The sequence below is a fragment of the Podarcis erhardii genome, assembly GCF_964252035.2.
Source record: "Podarcis erhardii genome assembly, chromosome: 4".
Lineage (NCBI taxonomy): Eukaryota > Metazoa > Chordata > Lepidosauria > Squamata > Lacertidae > Podarcis > Podarcis erhardii.
In genome coordinates, this window is record NC_138508.1 from 1,302,116 (window position 1) to 1,319,722 (window position 17,607).

Genomic DNA, 17,607 nt, shown 5'->3' on the forward strand with positions numbered 1-17,607 from the left:
GGATGTTACCCATCCATTGGGGAGGCTAGTATGGGATCTGGGATTTCCACAATTGAAGGGCTAGGGAGGAATGGCGGTGGGGCTAGATATCTCTATCGACGAAGGGTTTCGAGATGCAGTGATCCTTGAACCCCTTCCAATCTACGCCCCATCCCAAGGGATGAGGGTAGGAAGAGCAAGGATTACACACCTCCATCATTGGTGCTGTGCAATGCCAGGTCCATAGGCAACAAAAACGCCACCATGCGTGACTTTTTTGTCTCGCAGGGGATTGACCTGGCTTGCGTGACGGAGACCTGGGTACGGGAAGGCGAAGCAGTCTCCCTACATGAGATAACACCCCCAGGTTTCTCTGTCCTCCATCAATCGCGGACTGTGGGTCGGGGGGGAGGAGTAGCGTTGTTATTCCGGGAGGATTGCTCTTTCAGAGCTCTGCCATCACTGGCGATCTCCGGCATTGAATGTGTTGGTCTCGTGTGGGGCACCAAGGAGAGCTTGGCTGTCTGGCTGGTGTACCGACCACCCAGCACACCTGCAGCCACCCTGTCAGACCTGCTGGAGGTGGTGGCGGGCTGGGCCTTGGAGTTCCCAAACCTACTGGTTTTGGGAGACTTCAACGTCCATACCGATGCCGCTCCCTCCTCACAGGCTCTGGACCTAGTGACTTCCATGGCAACACTAGGGCTCTCCCAGGTTGTTTTGGGCCCCACTCATCAAGCAGGCCACACACTGGATCTGATCTTTGGGGCTGGCATAGATGTGATCATGCTCCCTGCTGTGGAAGTGCCATGGTCTGATCACTACGCTCTGAAAGCCAAGATTGACTTCCCGCTCCTCCCCGGCTCGGGTGGCGAACCAATTTGGGTTCGTCCGCAAAAACTGATGGATCCTGATAGATTCCGCCAAGCCTTGCGGAACCCTGCTCCTCCTGGCACCTCATTAGATGACCTTGTTGAGGACTGGAATAACCAGCTCTTGGCAGCCATTGATGAGATCGCGCCTAAGTGCCCTCTGCGACCCCGTCGAAACCGGGCCCCTTGGTTTACTGAGGAGCTCCGGAAAATGAAGCGGGATCTCAGACGGCTAGAGCGAGTATGGCGACGGACTCGTGACGGAGCCTCAAGAACATCTTATAGGATGCTTATGAAAGCCTATGAGATGGCTATGAAAGCTGCTAAGAAATCTTACTTTGCAGCTTCCATTGCATCCGCTAGCTCTCGCCCGGCACAACTTTTTAGAATAATTAGGTCAATAACATCCTTAGGAGGACAACCAAATTTAAGCACAAATTCGACCCACAGCTGTGAGGCATTTGCGAGTTTTTTTGCGGAGAAAGTCCTATTGCTCCGCCGTGACCTCCCTGCCAATTTAGATACAGTGACTGAACTGGAGGCCCCTCGACTGACTTCAGGTCCAGTGTTGGACCATTTCGACCGGATATTCCCTACTGATGTGGATAGATTCCTCCAAGTTGGTAGGCCCACCACCTGCCTCCTTGATCCGTGCCCGTCTTGGCTGATTAGGGAGTGTCCAGATGTTGCGCGGACCCCCCTGGTTGAAATTATCAATTTGTCCCTTGACACGGGGACATTCCCAGGGAAACTGAAGGAAGCAGTGGTGTGTCCACTCTTAAAAAAAACTTCATTAGATCCCTTAGACCTATCCAATTACCGCCCAGTTTCAAATCTTCCATACCTGGGTAAGGTAATTGAGAGAGCGGTTGCTGAACAGCTTGGTAGGTTTCTGGAGGAAACATCGGCATTAGATCCATTTCAGTCCGGTTTCCGTCCTGGTTTTGGGACGGAGACGGCTCTGGTTGCCCTAACAGATGATCTCCGTAGACAACTGGATCGAGGCGGGTCAGGACTGCTGATCCTTTTAGATTTGTCAGCAGCCTTTGACATGGTCGATCATGATCTTCTGGACCATCGCCTCGCAGACGTGGGGATACAGGGCATAGTCCGTAACTGGTTGTGCTCTTTTATCTCTGGTCGGGGACAGAGGGTGGCACTAGGGAGGGAAATGTCGTCGCGCCACTCCTTGGTGTGTGGAGTGCCGCAGGGCGCAATTCTCTCCCCGATGCTTTTTAACATCTTTATGCGCCCCCTTGCCCAGATTATCCGGAGCTTTGGGCTGGGCTGTCACCAATATGCTGATGACACTCAGCTCTATCTGCTGATGGATGGCCACACCGACTCGGCCCCGAACACACTGACCAGATGCTTGGAAGGTGTGGCTGGATGGTTTCGTGGGAGCCGATTGAAACTAAATCCTTCGAAGACAGAGGTCCTATGGCTAGGTCGGGATGGCATGGGGATGAGGGACCAACTCCCTTCTCTTGCGGGGGCCCAATTAGTGCCATTGCCTTCCGTTAGGAGTTTGGGCGTAATCCTTGACGCCTCCCTTTTCAGTGAGGCGCAAGTTACAGCAACAGCCAAGGCGACATTTTTCCACCTTCGCCGCATCAAGCAGTTGGTCCCTTACCTTTCCCGCCCCGACCTGGCCACGGTGATTCATGTGACGGTCATCTCCAGGCTTGACTACTGTAATTCGCTCTACGCGGGGCTGCCCTTGAAGCTGTCCCAGAAACTCCAGCGGGTGCAGAATGCTGCAGCGAGGCTACTCACGGGGTCTCTGCCATGGGAGCATATTCACCCAGTGCTTTTCAAGCTGCACTGGCTCCCGGTGGAGTACAGGGTCAGATTTAAGGTGCTGCTTTTGACCTTTAAAGCCCTTCACGGCCTAGGACCCTCGTACCTACGGGACCGCCTGTTGGCTATTTGCAGTATGCTAGCGCTGCAGAGAGCTTGCTGGGGAGACCATGCATTAAAAAGAAAGGGACTCAAAAATAACTTAAACAAGGTTTTAATTACAAGAAAACAAAAACTCCTTATACACTAAATACATTAACAACAAACCAGACCCAACCCCCAGGGTAATGGGAGAGCTAGGTGCTGCTCCTTATATACTACATGCAAATGCTGACACACCTTTAATCAATGCAACTCAGCAGCACCTGCTATGTTTCACAGCTGTGAAGCTGGGTCTTGTTATCTTGCTCTGGCCCTTGCTCTGGCCCCTTAAAGACATACACATTAGGTGGAACAATGATGAACCTTTACATTTAAAGAAACCATTGAACATTTCCCCTGCGGTTCATCATTGTGGAACAAAAACATAAAGCATACTTTGTACATGTTTTTCATGTGTAACCTTTGGAAGTGCTTTTGTAAAAATGTCTGCAATTTGATTGTTACCTGGAACATATTCAAATACAATCATTTCGTCAGCAATTAATTTCTTTACAAACTGCAAACGTAATCTTAAGACTCTAGTGCGCTGCGTATTGGTTTCTGAACATAGGATAGCGAGTCCACTCTGGGAATCAAGGTAAACTTTTACTGGTAGTGTTACTTGCATCTGTAGGTCTGCAAATACTTGCAGATACCATTCTACATCACGAGTGGCCTGAACGCATGCACATAATTCACTCTCGGTTGTGGAGAGACAAATAATGGTTTGTGTCTGGGACTTCCATTCAAATGGACAACCGTTATAACAAAACACCATACCAGACACACCCCTGCAATTATTTTGTTCCACTGCATGAGATGCATCGCAGAAAATTTCAAAACCTTTGTCAATACTTGATGTAAACTGCAACCTATAATGTTTGGTATGTTTAAGGTACATTACCACTCTCTTAAGAGCAGAGAAACATTGTGTAGTGGGTTTTTCCACAAATTTTGCCAGAAAGTGAAAAGCATAAGTTATATCTGGTCTTGAGATTCTTTGAATGAAATTTAGCTTGCCTATAGCAGAACGATACAAAGATTTGTTAGGAAATGGCTTATCTTCACCTGTAAAGGTGAAACCACACACCATAGGCATTTCCTTCCCATTTGCATTTTCTAAACGTAGCATTTCAACAAGATCATCAATTTTTGCAGTTTGATGAACCAGAAAAGATCCATTTTTGCCTTTCTCAATTTGCATGGATAAGTAATTTTTAGCTATGCCTAATTCCACCACATCAAATTTCTTCTGTAACTGTGATACTACCTGTTCATATTCCTGTTTAGTTTTTGTAGAAATTAACACGTCATCTACATACACACATATTTGTCACAGAGTTTGCCCTTTCCTTTATAAACACACAATTGTCTGCCTTTCCTTGTGAAAAACCAATATTCAGCAATTCTTTTGCTAAAGTTTGGTGCCAATTCCTTCCACTTTGGTGCAGACCATAAAGGGATTTATTTAATTTGCATACCAAACCTTCAGCAGCGTCTATGCCTTCAGGAACACGCATAAAAATTTGTTCTTTTAAATCTGCAAACAAATATGCAGTTTTTATATCTAGGTGATAAACAGTCCACGTTGTGATGCATCTTTTAACAAAAGCTTAACTGTTTCATATTTTACACTTGGTGAATAACACAAATCATAATCTTCACCTGGAATTTGTTGAAAACCCCTAGCAACTAATCTTGCTTTGTACCTTACAACTTCATTTTTGTCATTCATTTTAACTCTATAAACCCATTTTGAATCAATAAGTCTCATATCTGGGGTTTGTGGTACAAGAGACCAAGTGTTATGCTCTTTTAAAGAAGCTATCTCAGAGTTCATAGCTTTATACCAATTTGCAGCTTGGTGCTTAGGTAAATTCTGAACGTCACTGTAGCTTTTTGGCTCAAAAACCACCTTATTGGCATACACAGTATTAAAATGTTCATCTGCAAATCGTTGTGGCTTCAGCCTCTTTCTATCTGAACGTCTTAGTCCAGAAGGAGAGTCAGACGCCTCAGACTTAATGGGACTAAGTAAATTACTAGTTTCAGGTTGTAAATCATCACTGTCAGATTGAAGAGATGCCTGTAGGCTAAGCTCACGGTTAGAAAACACAAGAGAATCTAACCTCCCCTCGGGTGCCTGTGACTTTAAATCATCAAACAAATTATCAGATTCAACAGGCTTTTTGTCTTTTTCCATTAATTCAGAAGCACCATTTCCTGCTGCTGCTGCTTCTTCCTCTTCTTCCTCAGTACTATCTATACCATCAGTATCTTGGAAAACAGCAACTCCATTCCAATTTACAGTTTGTATCATGCTTCTGGTAATATGAAATTTGCCAGTTGCTGGTATGTAAATTCTGTACGCCCCCTGCTGGTATCCCATTAATTTTCCCTGAACACTACGCTCACCCAATTTCTGCTTAGCGGGATAATGCATAATTACATCTGAACCCCAAATGCGTAGGTATTTCAGATTAGGGCGTTTTTTAAACAGCTTCTCATAGGGGGTGACATCTAAACCAGAATGATAACTGCGATTTCTGACATAACAAAACGCACTAAGCGCTTCAGCCCAAAAGTCTTTGGGCAGATTAGCATCGTGCAGATACGTTTTAACCCCTGCCTGCAGGTCACGCTGCACAACTTCAACAAGCCCATTTTGCCAGGGACTTCGGGGGCAAGATAACTCATGAGTAGTCCCCTGTGCTTCCAGGAATTTCTCAAAATCCTCAGAAACAAATTCTCCGCCCCGGTCAGAAAACAGGTTCTTAATTGGTTTGTTAAAGTGCATTTTTACCCAGTTGCAAAAAACTTTGTACTTCTCAAATGCTTGGAACTTCTCAGCTATTGCATAAGTCCAACAATATCTACTATACTGGTCTATGAGGGTAAGCCAGTACTTAGAACCTCCTAATGATGGTGGGAGTGGCCCAACTAAGTCACAATGTACACGCTCAAATGGCTCAGTTACTTTCCTATCTGAGCACCTACCCTTGCGTGCAACCTTAATCTTATTCTTGCAACAGGATAAACATTGCATAAAGAATTTACATGGTTTTAAGTTGAGGCCATTAACAATAGTCTTCGTCCTAATTACATCAGCAAAATTCAAGTGTCCCAGAATTCTGTGCGCCTCATGGACACACCCAGAATGAGGCCTTACATTCCTCAACCCCTGGCTTGACTGTGCTGCTCTGCAATTTATAGGTGATTGGGAGTAGGTGCGAAAATACAGTCTATATAAACCATCAGAGTCCCGGGCATACAATAGACGTTTGTTTCCCTCAAAAAACTCACACATTGACTTTAAGAAACGCACAGTTATACCTTGATGAGCAAAACACCTTACTGACAATAAATTGTCCACTGATGGGCAGTATATGCAGTTTGCTATTGTAATGTTTAAAGAGTCAAGTTTAACAGTACCCCTGCCAAGCGACTGCAAGACTTGTGAATTGGCTAAATGTACATTACCAATTTCCTCTTCGAAAGAAATAAACAAGCTTCGATCATTGCAAATGTGGTGAGAGGCTCCTGAGTCCACAATAAAAGACTTCCACTTGGCACCTTTAATTCTTTTACGATCTGTTGTCCGAGCATGAAAAGCTCGCGGCTCATTTCTGTCTTTAAGGTGCGATGTTGGCTGCTGAGATGACAACCGTGACTGACGAGCAGAAAAAGGCTTAGGAGTACATTGCTTTCTTTTGGCTCTGCAGTCCTTTGCAAAATGTGCTTGCTTATTGCAGAACCAACAATGCTTTGCAGATTTAAATGCAGTTGTATCACAACAAGTTTGCATATGGTATTCCTCATTCTTTCTGGAAATAGGAGTGCTTATGGCACAAGCCTCCCTTCTATCCAACTCGCCCATTAAGCTTGCCGTCACCCCTTCCACAGTTAATTGTGCTGGTGGGACGGCAGATATCTGGCTAGCTATACCATCAAAGTCCTCATTAAGGGAACAAAGAATGATAAAAACATACTGAATATCAGGTATGTCCATGTCCCTTCGAATTAATTCGCCGCGTATTGCCTCCAGACGTCTCAACTGCCAAATCACTACCAGGCTGCAACTTGGTCTGGTACAGCTGCTTGAAAAACGTCAATGCAGACGCTGACTCTTTTCTAACATGCACTGCTGCAAGACTGTCCCACATTTCTTTGGCAGTTTTCTTATTTCTTATATAGACTACTTGCTGGTCGCTGACTGCCAAATTAATTATTGCCCTGGCTTTTGCATCTCCTTTCGACCAAGCATTAGTTACAGGGTCAGGAGGGTCATCAGTTACATAGGTCCATACTTCCCTAGAGGTCAAATGTGCCTCCACCCGAAAAGACCATAAACTATAGTTCTCATCTGTCAGCTGTGGGAAGACCAGAGCCTTCTCAGCTTCAGGAACCCGGTCAACCATTCTGGAAATCTTCCAGACCCACAAAAACTACACTAACAGGAGAAGGAGTTTTCAAACCTTTCTCAGAGTCCAAAAATATGCAGTCATCCACTCAGCAGCTGGGCCCATAACCAAAGATGTTGGCTATTTGCAGTATGCTAGCGCTGCAGAGAGCTTGCTGGGGAGACCATGCATTAAAAAGAAAGGGACTCAAAAATAACTTAAACAAGGTTTTAATTACAAGAAAACAAAAACTCCTTATACACTAAATACATTAACAACAAACCAGACCCAACCACCAACCCAACCCCCAGGGTAATGGGAGAGCTAGGTGCTGCTCCTTATATACTACATGCAAATGCTGACACACCTTTAATCAATGCAACTCAGCAGCACCTGCTATGTTTCACAGCTGTAAAGCTGGGTCTTGTTATCTTGCTCTGGCCCTTGCTCTGGCCCCTTAAAGACATACACATCGGGTGGAACAATGATGAACCTTTACATTTAAAGAAACCATTCAACCATTTCAAGCTGCACTGGCTCCCGGTGGAGTACAGGGTCAGATTTAAGGTGCTGCTTTTGACCTTTAAAGCCCTTCACGGCCTAGGACCCTCGTACCTACGGGACCGCCTCTCCTGGTATGCCCCACGGAGAGCCTCAAGGTCCATAAATAACAACACCCTAGTGGTCCCAGGCCCTAAGGAAGTTAGATTGGCTTCAACCAGAGCCAGGGCCTATTCAGCTCTGGCTCCGGCCTGGTGGAACTCTCTGCCTCATGAGACCAGGGCCCTGCAGGATCTGATTTCTTTCCGCAGGGCCTGTAAGACAGAGTTGTTCCGCCTGGCCTTTGGCTTGCAGCCAATTTGATTCCCTCCCTCCCTCTCTCTCTCTTTTTTTCTTTCTTTCTTTTCCTTCTCCTCCTGCGATGAGGCTACATTTTAATATTTTAATGTTCCATTATTTTAATGTTGTATTTTATTTTTGTTTTTAAGTTTGTAATCATTCATCTTGTTTTTATTATTGCTTGTAAGCCGCTCTGAGCCCGGCCTTGGCTGGGGAGGGCGGGGTAGAAATAAATTATTATTATTATTATTATTATTATTATTATTATTATTATCGGAGAAGACTGAGGCAAAGAAGGCATTGAGGAGTTCAGCCCTTTCTGTGTCCCGTTTGCATTTCACCATCTTCTCCTCTGAGTGACCCCACTGTTTCTTTGTTCTTCCTTTTGCTACGAACAGACCCATAAAAGCCTTTTTTGTTGCTTTTAACCTCTCTAGCAAGCCTGAGTTCATTCTGTGCTTTAGCTTTTCTGACTTTGTGTCTACACGTGCTGGCTATTTGTTTGAATTCCTCTTTGGTGGTTTCCCCCCTTTTCCATTTTTTGTACACATCCTTTTTTAATCTTAACTCAGTTAAAAGTTCTTTAGATAGCCACCCTGGCTTCTTTAGGCACCTTCCATGTTTCCGTCTCATTGGTATTGCCTGAAGTTGTGCTTTTACTATCTCCCTCTTAACAAACTCCCAGCCATCATGAGATCCCTTTCCTTTTAATATTACTGTCCATGGGATCTCACCCAGCACTTCCCTAAGTTTTATGAAGTCGGCTTTCTTCAAGTCAAGAAATTGAGTCCTAGTATGCTTGGCTGCTCCTTTCCACTGTATAGTAAACTTCAGAAGAGCATGATCACTCGCGCCTAATGATCCTTCCACTTCTACCCCACTAACCAGGTCATCAGCATTGGTTAGGACCAGATCTAAAATGGCTGTTCCTCTTGTTGCTTCTCCCACTTTCTGGACAACAAAGTTTTCTGCAAGGCCAGTGAGGAATCTGTTTGACCTTATGCTCTTGGCTGAGTTTGACATCCAGCAAATATCCGGGTAATTGAAGTCCCCCATTACTACTATCTCCCTTCCTTTTGCATGCTTGGCCATCTGTTCCAGGAAGGCATCATCTATGTCCTCCATTTGGCTTGGGGATCTATAGTAAACTCCCACAATGAGGTCCCTGTTATTCTTCTCTCCCTTAATTTTGACCCAAATGCTCTCACTTTGGCTTTGAGGTTCTAAATCTTGGATCTCTTCACAGGTATACACATCCCTGACATATAACGCCACTCCTCCTCCTTTCTTGTCTGGTCTGTTTCTCTGAAATAGATTGTATCCCTCCATTCTTACATTCCAATCCAATCGTGGGACTTATCCCACCAGGTTTCAGTGATGCCTATTATGTCATATTTAGTTTGCTGTACCAAGAGCTCAAGCTCATCTTGTTTATTACCCATGCTTTGCGCATTAGTGTACAGACATTGAAGTCCATTAATCATTCCCCCGTGTCTCTTATTTAAGGATTTTTTCCTCCCACCACTAGGTCTGCGTGCTGTTTGCTCCATTTGGTCTATGACATTTGGATGATCATCTTCATCAATTGATAGACTCCCACCTTCAGGAGCACTGTCTCCCTCCCCCACATTAGTCAGTTTAAAGCCCTCTTGATGAGGTTTCTGAGATTTTTATAATAATAATAATAATAATAATAATAATTTTTTATTTATACCCCGCCCTCCCCAGCCAAGGCCGGGCTCAGAGCGGCTTACAAACAATAATAAAAACAAGAAGAATGATTACAACTTAAAAACAAAAATAAAATACAGCATTAAAATAATGGAACATTAAAATATTAAAATGTAGCCTCATTGCAGGAGGAGAAGGAAAAGAAAAAAAGAGAGAGGGGGGGAGGGAGGGAATCAAATTGCCTCCAAGCCAAAGGCCAGGCGGAACAACTCTGTCTTACAGGCCCTGCGGAAAGAAATCAGATCCTGCAGGGCCCTGGTCTCATGAGGCAGAGCATTCCACCAGGCCGGAGCCAGAGTTGAAAAGGCCCTGGCTCTGGTTGAAGCCAATCTAACTTCCTTAGGGCCCGGGACCACTAGGGTGTTGCTATTTATGGACCTTGAGGCTCTCCGTGGGGCATACCAGGAGAGGCGGTCCCGTAGGTACGAGGGTCCTAGGCCGTGAAGGGCTTTAAAGGTCAAAAGCAGCACCTTAAATCTGACCCTGTACTCCACCGGAAGCCAGTGCAGCTTGGCAAAAACATTCCTCCCAACCGTTGTGAGGTGCAGCCCATCTCTTGCCAGAAGTCCATCTTCAAGAAACTGCAGTCCGTGATCTAAGAATTCAAACCGTTCCTGTTTACACCATTTGCGAAGCCAGCTGTTCACTTCCACTATTTCTCCCTCTCTCCCTGGGCCACGTCATTCAACTGGGAGGACAGATGAGATGACAATTTGTGCATTTAATTGCTTCAATTTCCTGCCCAGAGCCTCATAGTCTCTTTTGATCTTCTGGAGGCTATTGCTTGCAGTGTCATTGGTTCCCACATGAACCAAGAGGAAGGGGTATTTGTCAGTGGGTTTTAGGATTCCTTGCAGTCGTTCAGTTACATCTTGGATCTTAGCCCCGGGGAGACAGCACACTTCCCGAGACATCTTGTCAGGCCCACAGATCACTGCTTCTGTTCCCCTCAGTAGGGAATCCCCTATCACCACTACACGCCTCCTCTTAGGTTTGGTCGGGGTTCTTCCATGATCTGTCCGTTCCAAGGTCGCCTGCACATTCCCTGAGGACTGACTTTGCTGCTCGTCTTCATATACCTGATCGACTGTAACGAGGGAGAGATCCTCAAATGGAGTCTGCTCTTCGTCTTCCATGCTAGGGGAGAGGACCTCAAAGCGATTGTGTATTTCTAAACAATCAGAGCGAACCCTGGGCCTGCTACTTCTTTGAGTCACGTTTCTCCATATATCTGGCTCCTGTGTTGGTGAACTAGCCTCCTTCTCAGGGGAGTCCCCTGTCTCCTCCTCGGTGGAGACGGTGTGCTCTGTTGCTTCCAAGAAGAGCTCCAGCTCTCTAATGCTTTGGAGCGTAGCCACACGTTCCTCCAGTTGCTGGACTTTGTCTTTTAAGAGAGCAATCAACATGCAATTGCTGCGGGTAAAGCTGCCTGCAACCTTTGGCAAGATGGCAAACATTGCGCAGGAATGGCAGGCGACTGCAGCTGTTCCCTCACTCTCCATCTTGAGAACGTGTCATTGGGGCTGGCTACAGCGTTCCTCCATCCTAAGAAGCGTGCAGACAGGACAAATAATTCCCCCCCAAAAAAACCCTAGGTCTCCCCCAACAAACGTTTGAGACTAGCTCCCCTAAATCTAAAGATGGATCAAACTGTGCGCGCCGCTGCCCTGCAAGCTCTGATAAGCTCCTCCCACAGCTAATCACCTGACTCAACAGAAACCCTGCCCCCTCTGACCTTTCCACAGGGAGAGCAGCTAATCAGCCACAAGAAACACACCAGAAAACCCTTTTTGCTCCTTCTTCAGCTGCTGCCCTGCAAGCTCTCAAAAGATCACAAAGAACTTGCATATGGGAGTGGATTCAGCATGGACTGGAACAAAGGACAATGATCAGATCTTCTCTCTGGGGGCAGGAAACCGCCAACTCCCCTCTGTCACCTGGAAAATACTCATGGGGAGGGGGGGAAGGGAACCAGCCAGGTGACAGGACACTCAGGTTACCACTGCAACTCCTCCCTCAACCCCTCCTTTCTGTAATGTATGCATGATGTTTCTGGGGGTGGGCTTGACCTACAGGATGGGAATTTCAAAAGTTTTTATAAGGTCTTGCACACCATTTTTCTGTGTCTTTTCTCTCTCCTGCAAGTGAGGGGAATACCCTGTTGCAACAGTCAATAAAGGCCAAGCCTACAGGCTGCAGTTTTGCTCCAGGTTATCCTGGTTGGTGTCTTTGTTTTGTCCAAGGGAGCCCTCGGATTTTTCCGGTAACAACAGCCAGGGGCCACTTTTCCTCGCTTCCCCTGAGGTATTTTCCTTCGTATGCCAGACCCAGGGGATCCTCTCAGCCCTTGCCACCGACTCGGGGAATCTCCTATTCCTAGAAGATCTCTCTCCTCCTGACTGGAAGGAGACCCCAGAAGAAGAGGAGAGTCTTCCCACAGCTTCTCCCTCCAGCCTCTCTTCCATCTGAATACTCCCTCCAGACCCTCAACATGGTCTCCCCATCTCAGCTATGAGGCTCCTTCCTCTGGCCCCATAGATATTCTCCTCAGAGCGGATGATCCACTCAGATCAGAGCCACTTCTCCCTCCCTCCCTCCCCCCTCTCCTCATCCCCATCTTCTCCCAACCTTCCCTCTTTCCCATCTCAAATCCCCTCAGAAAGGGCTCTCTTTATTTTCCCTCCAAAAGTGCTGGCGCCACCCCCCTCTGGGTAGCCAATCAGAAAGAGGCTCTGGCCCCCTGGTGGAATGGTGAGGCACTGCACCCCCAGACTCTGCTCTGGCTCTGCTGTCCGTCACAGCAGCCAGCTGCCCCAGCAGGCCTTGCAATCTCCCCACCGCTTGAGCCGTCCCCCATTGTCTCCTGAGAGAGACGGATGAGGAGACAGCCATTCAGGGGCCACAGGAAAGGGGGATCAGGGACCGACAGAGGCAAACTGGAGTGGGGCAGCATCGCTGAATGGATGCCTACCTCTCTCTCTCTTCTTCCTTCTCAATATCCGTTATTGCTAGCTAAGAAATTGGGGGAAAGGCAGCTACTCTGTTTAGGGTTTCTTGGGGTTGAGATCCGTAAGCTGAGTATGGTACGATTTCTCAGCAATAAATAGGATACACTTTTATGGGTGTTGCGGAAGATTCCAGGTTGATTGACGACTCATCCGCCCTGCCAGTCGGGTGCAAGTCCCTCATGGATCCATGCGGTCGGTAAAAGAAGCAAGTTCCAGCCAAGTAATTTGGAGCAAAACAGCGGTCAGTAGACCTTGATCTTTATTGTTGCCCAACAATAAACCAAGGGTTACCTTGACTTTTAACCAGAGTACATTTCACAGGGCATCATGAATAGGCCCATACTACATCACAGAGGAGCAGGGGATATAAGACATACACAAGTTCAGCAGGGGCCAGACACCGCTCCCAACACCTCTTAAGTAAGGTAAAGGTAAAGGTACCCCTGCCCGTACGGGCCAGTCGTGTCCAAATCTGGGGTTGCGTGCTCATCTGGCTCTAGAGGCCGTGAGCCGGCGCCATTCGAAGACACGTCCGGGTCACGTGGCCAGCGTGACAAAGCTGCAGCTGGCGAGCCAGCACCAGCTCAGCATACGGAATCGCCGTTTACCTTCCCGCTATAAAGCGGTTCCTATTTATCTACTTGCACTTAAGAGTGCTTTTGAACTGCTAGGTGGGCAGGAGCTGGGACCGAACGACAGGAGCTCACCCCGCCGCGGGGATTCAAACCGCCGACCATACGATCGGCAAGTCCTAGGCACTGAGGTTTTACCCACAGCGCCACCCATGTCCCTTTAACCTCTTAAGTACCCATTACCCAAAGAACAATGAAACCCTTGGCATCTCCTTGCCCTCAGGACTTGTCCGAAGATGGGGTTTCAGAACACCTGACTTGCTAAAGTGCCTCTGGGGATGTCTATTGTTGCCCCCCCCGTCACTCCCTGGGTGGGGGGCCGTGTATGTGCTCTCAGGCTTGGGGAAAGATGCCCTCTTCCGGCTGCCCACGTGACTTCCTGCTTCTTGGTTCATGGAGGGAGGTGGAGCCCAAATTCACCTTTCTTTCAGGGTTAAAATGCTATTGGAATGAGGAGAGTCGGTTAAAGTATGGATTTTCTACGAATTTATAAAGCTGGGTATCTTCCCTGCGCTGTCAAGTCAAAAGCATACATTCAGGCCTAATATTTGTAACTGCCCTTGATCTGATTCTGCCTTCTGCCACATTGACCTCCACTCCCCGTTTGGTGTCTGCAAATGTGATGAGCATGTTCCTTCAACCAAGTCATTTATAACGAAGTTGAACAACAACGGGCCCAGGACAGAACCCTGCAGCACCCCTCTTGTCACTTTTCCCCAGGATGATGAGGAACCATGAAGGAGTCCTCTTTGGGTTCGGTCAGTCAAATCCACCGAACAGTTTCCTCATTCAGCCCACATTTTACCAGCTTCCTCACAGAAAGATCACGGGAGACTTTGTCAAAAATTGCCTTACTGAAATCAAGATGCACTATTTCCACAGCTGTTCCCTGATCAACAAAGTTTGTAACTCCATCCAAAAAAAGGGGAGGAGAGATTTCTCTGGCTTGACTTGTTTTTGAGAAAGGCATCCTTTCATCTTGTATGCTTATGTTGTGAAATCTTCAGATGGAGGGCACATAAATATTAAAAATGATAATAAATAAGGATATTGACAAGCTGAAACATGTGCAAAGGAAGGTGATTTATGTAATTATTTAATTTGTATACCACCCGAGCCAGTAGTGCCAACTTGAATCAAATATTGGTGGGGGGCCAGGTAAGGCCCTCCTTGCACAATCAATCACATGATGCATGCAGGCCATTGGAATGGCAATGCCTATCAACTGCGGGGTGCGCCCCCCTCAAATATATCATTGGGGAGCAAAAACCCCTCAGCCTCTAAAAGTCGACTCCTGTTCCCACATGTCTCAGGACGGTTACAACATAAAAAGACAACATAAAAACACAAAATATACATCTGTAACCCCCCTCACTACCACATTTTAAAAGGGCATCAGATGTCAATCAGGCAAAGGCCTGGTTAACAAGGTGCGGATTTGCCTGGCTCCTAAAGCTGTATAATGGTTTTTTCAACCGTTGCATGAATTCTCTGATGGGAAGTGAGATTGGCACTCTGACTGAAGCTCTTTCCACATTCCATGCACTGATAGGGTTTTCCCCCTGTATGAATTCTCTGATGGGAAGTGAGATAGGAGCTTGTACTGAAGCTCTTTCCACATTTCATGCACTGATAGGATTTCTCCCCTGTATGAATTCTTTGATGGGAATTGAGATGGGAGCTCTGACTGAAGTTCTTTCCACATTCCACGCACTGATAGGGTTTCTCCCCTGTATGAATTCTCTGGTGCTTAGTGAGATGGCCTCTCCGACTAAAGCTCTTTCCACATTCCCCACACTGATAGGGTTTCTCTCCCGTATGAATTCTCTGATGGGAAGTGAGATGGGAGCTCTCCCTGAAGCTCTTTCCACATTCCAAGCACTGATAGGGTTTCTCCCCTGTATGAATTCTCTGATGCGAAGTGAGATGGAAACTCGAACTGCAGCTCTTTCCACATTCCACGCACTGATAGGGTTTCTCTCCTGTATGAATTCTCTGGTGCTTAGTGAGATTGTAGCTCTTACTAAACCTCTTTCCACATTCCCCACACTGATAGGGTTTCTCTCCTGTATGAATTCTCTGATGGGAAGTGAGAATGTGGCTGTAACTGAAGCTCTTTCCACATTCCACACACTGATAGGGTTTCTCTCCTGTATGAATTCTGTGATGCTTAGTGAGATTGGAGTTCTGACTGAAGCTCTTTCCACATTCCCTGCACTGATATGGTTTCTCCCCTATATGAATTAGTTGATGCGAAGTGAGAGAGGAGCTCTGACTGAAGCTCTTTCCACATTCCACACACTGATAGGGTTTCTCCCCTGTATGAATTTTCTGATGCTTAGTGAGATTGGAATTCTGACTGAAGCTCTTTCCACATTCCACGCACTGATAGGGTTTCTCCCCTGTATGAATTTTCTGATGCTTAGTGAGATTGGAATTCTGACTGAAGCTCTTTCCACATTCCATGCACTGATAGGGTTTCTTTCCAATGAGAATTCTTTGTTGGGAAGTGGAATGGGAGCTCTGACTGCAGCTCTCTCCACATTCCAAATTTTTGCATGGCTTCTCCTCTCCGGGGGTTTTGTCATGTTCATTCTTGTTCTTGTTTTCCAATTCATCAAAATCTGCAATGAAGACAAAAAAGGGATTAGAGCCTCAGGAACAAGTCAAGATGAACTGAAGGGAGTTGGGTCTTTGTTCATTGCCTTTGTTGGTTGTCATTAACCAACATTTTTATTAATATATTCTGATGGTTGTTGAATGTTGATTTGTTTGTAGTGGCCAAAACTGTGGAAGCCTTTTGGGGAAAAAGTATATTTCAGACATTTGATGGCTCGTAACACGACTTCATTTAGAGTAATACCACAAAATTATGTATTAATGGAAAGATAATTTAATGAAGAATGTAATTATCTGTATTCTATCAAAAGTCATAGCAGAATAACCAGAAAAAGGAGGCACAACTTGCTTAGCTTGACTTTTGCCAGTGTGTTATGTTATACTGTGGAAAGTTGATATAAAATTTACAGATTGTATATTATTAAGAGAGAATTACATGAAAATGATGTATATATGGTATATCACACCAGTGAAAATGGCAAAGATGTTTAAAAAAGAAAATAAGAGATGCTGGAGATGTAAAGAAAAGGAAGGAACATGTGGTGGGAATGCAAATGCATTAAAAAATATTGGGAAATGATATAAAATGAACTGAAAGAAATGTTTAAAATGAGCTTTGGTAAACATCCTGAATCCTTTCTGTTAGGTATCTCAAATCAAGAGCAGCCAAAAGAAAAATGGACATTATTTATGTATGCTACAACAGCGGCAAATATCTTGATTGCACAAAATTGGAAGATGGAAGAAATACCATCAAAAGAGCAATGGTAAGAAAAACTGATGAATTATGCAGAATTGGCTAAGCTAACAGATAAATTACAAGAGAAGGACAAAAAAGATTTTAAAAGTTTGGGAACCATTTACAGGTTACTTACAGAAACAACAGCTGGCAGGGTCTGAATAAACGTTCACAACTTTATTATAGTAACAGAAAAATTAGAGAAATGGTAAGGGAATTTACTTTTATCTAAAGCAGGACACAATAAATAAAACTAAATAACTCAGTAGAGGGGAAGTTGAGGGAAGTCCAGAGGACGGGAGGGAGAACATTTGTATATAACATGTTGATTGATATATTTTTATTTGTTATAAAATTCAATAAATATTCATTTTAAAAAAAGAAAAAAGAAGAAGATTGAGGAAAACTTAACCGAAGCTGGCCTTTCTATATTTGTGAAGAGGTATAAGGAGACTCTCATACACTCCAAGATCAAACCTATCCATTCTGAAAGAAATCAGCCCTGAGTGCTCACTGGAAGGACAGATCGTGAAGCTGAGGATCCAATAGTTTGGCCACCTCATGAGAAGCGAAGACTCCCTGGAAAAGACCCTGATGTTGGGAAAGATGGAGGGCACAAGGAGAAGGGGACAACAGAGGATGAGATGCTGGGACAGTGTTCTCGAAGCAACCAGCATGAGTTTGACTAAACTGCGGGGGGCAGTGGAAGACAGGAGTGCCTGGCGTGCTCTGATCCAGGGGATCACGAAGAGTCGGACACGACTAAAGAACAACATAAGGAGACTCAGTCACTCCAAAATCAGACTGGTAAAGGCAGGAAAAGGTGCACAACAGCAAGTGATGATT

The 17,607-nt window shown here is 45.6% G+C and overlaps 1 protein-coding gene and 2 long non-coding RNA genes across 3 annotated transcripts in view; 1 reads left to right on the forward strand and 2 right to left on the reverse strand.

The window, feature by feature from the left end:
- The window catches only part of LOC309340935 (uncharacterized protein), a 157,465-nt gene that overhangs the window by 105,167 nt on the left and 34,691 nt on the right, over window positions 1–17,607 (reverse strand). The gene's annotated exons all lie outside the window — the stretch shown is intronic.
- The window catches only part of LOC309341366, a 52,045-nt gene that overhangs the window by 23,046 nt on the left and 11,392 nt on the right, over window positions 1–17,607 (forward strand). The window lies entirely within an intron of this gene.
- On the reverse strand, window positions 12,996–13,952 carry LOC309341371. Its single transcript, XR_014156274.1, has 2 exons — window positions 13,569–13,952; window positions 12,996–13,184 (listed from the first exon to the last, which is right to left on the reverse strand). It is a non-coding gene; the product is annotated as an uncharacterized lncRNA (long non-coding RNA).